This window comes from Arachis hypogaea, chromosome 19 (genome assembly GCF_003086295.3).
Source record: "Arachis hypogaea cultivar Tifrunner chromosome 19, arahy.Tifrunner.gnm2.J5K5, whole genome shotgun sequence".
Lineage (NCBI taxonomy): Eukaryota > Viridiplantae > Streptophyta > Magnoliopsida > Fabales > Fabaceae > Arachis > Arachis hypogaea.
Window position 1 is genome coordinate 43,758,659 of NC_092054.1, and position 6,490 is coordinate 43,765,148.

Consider the following 6,490-nt stretch of genomic DNA (forward strand, 5'->3'; position numbering starts at 1 on the left):
ACTCTCCTTGTGTAGGGGCGTGCGTTCTCTTCCATGTATGGCAAGTTGAACGCCAACCTCACATTTTCCGGACTAAAATCTAAGTATTTCCCCCGAACCATTGTAACATAGTTCTTTGGATCCGGGTTCTTACTTTGATCATGGTTCTTGGTGATCCATGCATTGGCATAGAACTCTTGAACCATTAGGATGCCGACTTGTTGGATGGGATTTGTTAGAACTTCCCAACCTCTTCTTTGAATTTCATGTTGGATCTCCGGATACTCATTTCTTTTGAGTTTAAAAGGGACCTCAGGGATCACCTTCTTCTTGGCCACAACATCATAGAAGTGGTCTTGATGGGCTTTGGAGATGAACCTTTCCATCTCCCATGACTCGGATGTGGAAGCTTTTATCTTCCCTTTCCCTCTTCTAGAGGATTCTCCGGTCTTAGATGCCATCAATGGTAATGGAAAAACAAAAAAAGCTATGCTTTTACCACACCAAACTTAGAATATTGCTCGCCCTCGAGCAATAAACAAAAGAATAAAAGAAGAAGAAGAAGAAATATGGAGAGGGAGAGGGAGATGTGGTTTCGGCCAAGAGGAGTGTAGAGGGGTGTGTGGTGTGAATTTGATGAAGAATGGAGGGCTTTATATAGGGAAGGGAAGGGGGGAAGGTTTCGGCCATATGGGTGGGTTTGGGTTGGAAATTGGTTTTGAATTTTGAAGGTAGGTGGAGTTTATGAGGTAGGTTTATTGGGAAGAGTGGGTGGATGTGAGTGGTGAAGGTTTAGTGGGAAAGAGGGATGGAGGTGATTGGTGAGGGGTTTTTAGGGAAGAGTGTTTATGGGGTTGTGTGAAAGAGAGTGGTGAGAAGAAGTGAGTGGAGGTAGGTGGGGATCCTGTGGGGTCCACAGATCCTGAGTGGATCCTGTGGGGTCCACAGATCCTGAGGTGTTCAAGGAATTACATCCCTGCACCCATTAGGCATGTAAAAATGCCTTTGTATCCAACTCTGGGCGTTCAGCGCCAGGTTGGTGGCCATTTTGGGCATTCAACGCCCATTTGTGTGCCATTTCTGGCGTTGAATGCCAGAACCATGCCTGTTCTGGCATTCAGCGCCCAGAAGCTGCCCATTTTGGGCGTTCAGCGCCAGAATCATGCTCTGTTCTGGCGCTGAACGCCAGACAGATGCTCCTCCAGGGTGTGATTTTTCTTCTGATGTTTTTTTTTTATTCCGTTTTCAATTTTTATATTTATTTTGTGACTCCACATGATCATGAACCTAAGAAAACATGAAAAATAATAAAAATAAGAATTAGATAAACATTGGGTTGCCTCCCAACAAGCGCTTCTTTAATGTCAATAGCTTGACAGTGGGCTCTCATGGAGCCTCACAGATGTGCAGAGCTTTGTTGAGACTCTCCAGCACCAAACTTAGAGTTTGGATATGGGAGTTCAACACCAAACTTAGAGTTTGGTTGTGGCCTCCCAACACCAAACTTAGAGTTTGACTATGGGGGCTCTGGTTGACTCTGCTTTGAGAGAGGCTTTTCAAGCTTCCTCTCCATGGTTGCAGAGGGAGATCCTTGAGTTTTGAATACAAGGGAGTTCTCATTCCATTGAAGGACTATTTCACCTCTGTCAACATCAATCACGGCTCTTGCTGTGGCCAGGAAAGGTCTTCCTAGGATGATGGATTCATCCTCTTCCTTTCCAGTATCCAGGACTATGAAATCAGCAGGGATGTAAAGGCCCTCAACCTTTACTAATACATCTTCTACTTGTCCATAAGCCTGTCTTCTTGAGCTGTCTGCCATCTCTAGTGAGATTGTAGTAGCTTGCACCCCATAGATTCCCAGTTTCTCTATTACAGAGAGGGGCATGAGGTTTATTCCTGAACCAAGGTCACACAGAGCCTTAAAGATCATGGTGCCTATGGTACAGGGTATTATGAACTTTCCAGGATCCTGTCTCTTCTGAGGCAATGTCAGTTGATCCAGATCACTTAGTTCATTGATGAACAAGGGAGGTTCAACTTCCCAAGCATCATTGCCAAATAATTTGGCATTCAGCTTCATGATTGCACCAAGAAACTTGGCAGTTTGCTCTTCTGTAACATCCTCATTCTCTTCTGAAGAGGAATACTCATCAGAGCTCATGAAGGGTATAAGGAGGTTCAATGGAATCTCTATGGTCTCTAGATGAGCCTCAGAGTCCTTTGGTTCCTCAGAGGGAGGCTCCTTATTGATCACTGGACGTCCCAGGAGGTCTTCCTCCTTGGGATTCACGTCCTCTCCTCTCCTCACAGGTTCGGCCATGGCGCTTATGTCAATGGCCTTACACTCTCCTTTTGGGTTCTCTTCTGTATTGCTTGGGAGAGTACTAGGAGGGATTTCAGTGATCCTTTTACTCAGCTGGCCCACTTGTGCTTCCAGATTTCTAATGGAAGACCTTGTTTCATTCATGAAACTTACAGTGGCCTTAGATAGATCAGAGACTAGATTTGCTAAATTAGAAGCATTTTGTTCAGAGTTCTCTGTCTGTTGCTGAGTTGATGATGGAAAAGGCTTGCTATTGCTAAACCTGTTTCTTCCACCATTATTAAAGCCTTGTTGGGGCTTTTGATCCTTCCATGAGAAATTTGGATGATTTCTCCATGTTGAGTTATAGGTGTTTCCATAAGGTTCACCTAAGTAATTTACCTCTGCTATTGCAGGGTTCTCAGGATCATAGGCTTCTTCTTCAGAAGATGCCTCTTGAGTACTGTTGGATGCAGCTTGCATTCCATGCAGACTCTGACAAATCATATTGACTTGCTGAGTCAATATTTTGTTCTGAGCCAATATGGCATTCAAAGTATCAACTTCAAGAACTCCCTTCTTCATAGGCGTCCCATTACTCACAGGATTCCTTTCAGAAGTGTACATGAACTGGTTATTAGCAACCATGTCAATGAGTTCTTGAGCTTCTGCAGGCGTTTTCTTTAGGTGAATGGATCCACCTGCAGAAGTGTCCAGTGACATTTTTGATAGCTCAGATAAACCATCATAGAATATATCCAGGATGGTCCATTCTGAAAGCATGTCAGAAGGACACTTTTTGGTCAACTGTTTGTATCTTTCCCAAGCTTCATAGAGGGATTCACCTTCTTTCTGTCTGAAGGTTTGAACATCAGCTCTAAGCTTGCTCAGCTTTTGAGGAGGAAAGTACTTGGCTAAGAAAGCCGTGACCAGCTTATCCCAAGAGTTCAGGCTGTCTTTGGGTTGAGAATCCAACCATAATCTAGCTCTGTCTCTTACAGCAAAAGGGAAAAGCATGAGCCTGTAGACTTCAGGATCTACTCCATTAGTCTTAACAGTATCACATATCTGCAAGAATTCAGTTAAGAATTGAAAAGGATCTTCAGATGGAAGTCCATGAAACTTGCAGTTCTGCTGCATCAGAGAAACTAATTGAGGTTTCAGCTCAAAGTTGTTTGCTCCAATGGCAGGAACGGAGATGCTTCTTCCATGTAAATTGGAATTAGGTGCAGTAAAGTCACCAAGCATTCTCCTTGCATTGTTATTATTTTCGGCTGCCATCTCCTCTGCCTGTTCGAAAATTTCTGAAAGGTTATCTCTGGATTGTTGTATTTTAGCTTCTCTTAATTTTCTCTTCAGAGTCCTTTCAGGTTCTGGATCTGCTTCCACAAGAATGTTCTTATCCTTGCTCCTGCTCATATGACAAAGAAGAAGGCACAGAAAAATAATAATAATAATAGAGATCCTTTATACCACAGTATAGGGATCCCTTTGTAAGTGGAAGAAAAGAGGGGGAGACAAAGAATGTGATGTAAAGGAAGAAACACAACTGTACGGATGGAAGAGATGTGAGATGAGATGTTAAGATATGAATGAATAAATAGAATAGGATGGGGGAGGTATAATTTTTGAAAATTATTTTGAAAAAGAGTTAGTGATTTTTGAAAATAGTTTTTTGAAAAATGTTTAGTATTTTTTTTTTTCGAAAATTTTTGAAATAAAATAAAAATAATTAGTTAATTAAAAAGAAATTTTTGAAAAAGAGGGAAGATATTTTCGAAAACTAGAGAGAGAGAGTTAGTTAGGTAGTTTTGAAAAAGTTAAGAAACAAACAAAAAGTTAGTTAGTTAGTTGAAACAAATTTTGAAAAGATAAGAAGTTAGGAAGTTAGAAAAGATATTTTGAAAAGATATTTTTGAAAAAGATAAGATAAGAAGATATTTTAGAAACTAATTTTGAAAAAGATTTGATTTTTAAAATCTCAATTAATGACTTGATTCATAAGAAATCACAAGATATGATTCTAGAACTTAAAGTTTGAATCTTTCTTAACAAGCAAGTAACAAACTTCAAATTTTTGAATCAAAACATTAATTGATTAGTTATTTTCGAAAATTTTATATAAAAATAAGAAAAAGATTTTTGAAAAATATTTTTGAAATTTTCGGAAATAACTAATAATTTTGAAAAAGATTTGATTTTTTTTTTTGAAAAAGATTTTGAAAAAGATAAGATTTTCAAGTTGAAAATTTGATTTGACTCATAAGAAACAACTTGATTTTAAAAATTTTTGAAAAAGTCAATCCAAATTTTCGAATTTGATGAGAGAAAAAGGGGAAGATATTTTTTTGATTTTTTGAAATTTTTATGAAAAACATGAAAATTATGCAATGCATGAAATTTTTTAGATCAAAACATGTGATGCATGCAAGAATGCTATGAATGTCAAGATGAACACCAAGAACACTTTGAATGTCAAGATGAACATCAAGAACATAATTTTGAAAAGTTTTTAATGCAAAGAAAACATGCAAGACACCAAACTTAGAATTCTTTAATGCTTGGACACTAAGAATTCAAGAATGCATATGATAAATATGAAAAGACACAAAACAAAAAATCATCAAGATCAAACAAGAAGACTTACCAAGAACAACTCGAAGATCATGAAGAACACTATGAATGCATGATATTTTCGAAAAATGCAAGATGCACATGCAATTGACACCAAACTTATGACAAGACTCATGACTCAAACAAGAAACAGAAAAATATTTTTGATTTTTATGATTTTCTAATTTTTTTGGATTTTTTCAAAAATTATATGAAAAAGAAAAATAAGGATTCCAAAATTTTTAATATGAATTCCAGGAATCTTGCCATGTTAGTCTAAAGCTTCAGTCCAGGAATTAGACATGGCTCACTAGCCAGCCAAGCTTTCAATGAAAGCTCCGGTCCAAAACACTAGACATGGCCAATGGCCAGCCAAGCTTCAGCAAACATATGAGTGTAATTCATTCAATTTTAATCCAAAACCTCAGTCCAAAAGAATTTGGACATGGCTTTACAGCCAGCCAGGCTTTAGCATGCTTCATGAAACACTAGAATTCATTCTTAAAAATCTTGAATAAAATTTTTGAAAACATTTTTATATTATTTTCGAAAACAGATGAGAAAATTTTTGGAAAATTTTTGAAAATAATTTTTTTGAAAAGAAAACAAAAAGAAAATTACCTAATCTGAGCAACAAGATGAACCGTCAGTTGTCCAAACTCAAACAATCCCCGGCAACGGCGCCAAAAACTTGGTGCACGAAATTGTGATCTCCAGGCTCGAACAATCCCTGGTAATGGCTCCAAAGCTTGGTGCTCTGATCTTAATTCATAATTGTCACAACTTCGATACAACTAACCAGCAAGTGCACTGGGTCGTCCAAGTAATACCTTACGTGAGTAAGGGTCGAATCCCACGGAGATTGTTGGTATGAAGCAAGCTATGGTCACCTTGTAAATCTCAGTCAGGCAGATATAAAGTGATAATGGTGTTTTCGAATATTATTTAATAAAATAGGGATAGAGATACTTATGTAAATCATTGGTAGGAATTTCAGATAAGCGAATGGAGATGCTTTTCGTTTCTCTGAACCTCTGCTTTCCTGCTATCTTCATCCAATCAGTCTCACTCCTTTCCATGGCTGGCTTTATGCAAGGGCATCACCGTTGTCAGTGGCTACATCCCCTCCTCTCAGTGAATAATATGCTCACGCACCCTGTCACGGCACGGCTATTCATCTGTCGGTTCTCGATCATGCTGGAATAGGATTCACCCTCCTTTTGCGTCTGTCACTAACGCCCAACAATCGCGAGTTTGAAGCTCGTCACAGTCATTCAATCATTGAATCCTACTCAGAATACCACAGACAAGGTTTAGACCTTCCGGATTCTCTTGAATGCCGCCATCATTCTAGCTTACGCCACGAGATTCTGGTTAGGAGATCTAAGAGATATTCATTCTAGCTTAATTCATGTAGAACAGAAGTGTTTGTCAGGCACGCGTTCATAGGGGAAAAGGATGATGAGCGTCACACATAATCATCACGTTCATCACGTTCTTGGGTGCGAATGGATATCTTAGAAGCGAAATAAGAAGAATTGAATAGAAAACAGTAGTACTTTGCATTAATCTTTGAGGAACAGCAGAGCTCCA

The 6,490-nt window shown here is 38.8% G+C and overlaps 1 non-coding gene across 1 annotated transcript; it reads left to right on the forward strand.

Annotated features, from left to right (window-relative positions):
• The first annotated feature begins 3,061 nt into the window (after window positions 1-3,061).
• LOC112780686 (small nucleolar RNA R71) lies at window positions 3,062-3,169 on the forward strand. Its single transcript, XR_003191506.1, has one exon. It is a non-coding gene; the product is annotated as a small nucleolar RNA R71 (small nucleolar RNA).
• The last annotated feature ends 3,321 nt before the right edge of the window (window positions 3,170-6,490 follow it).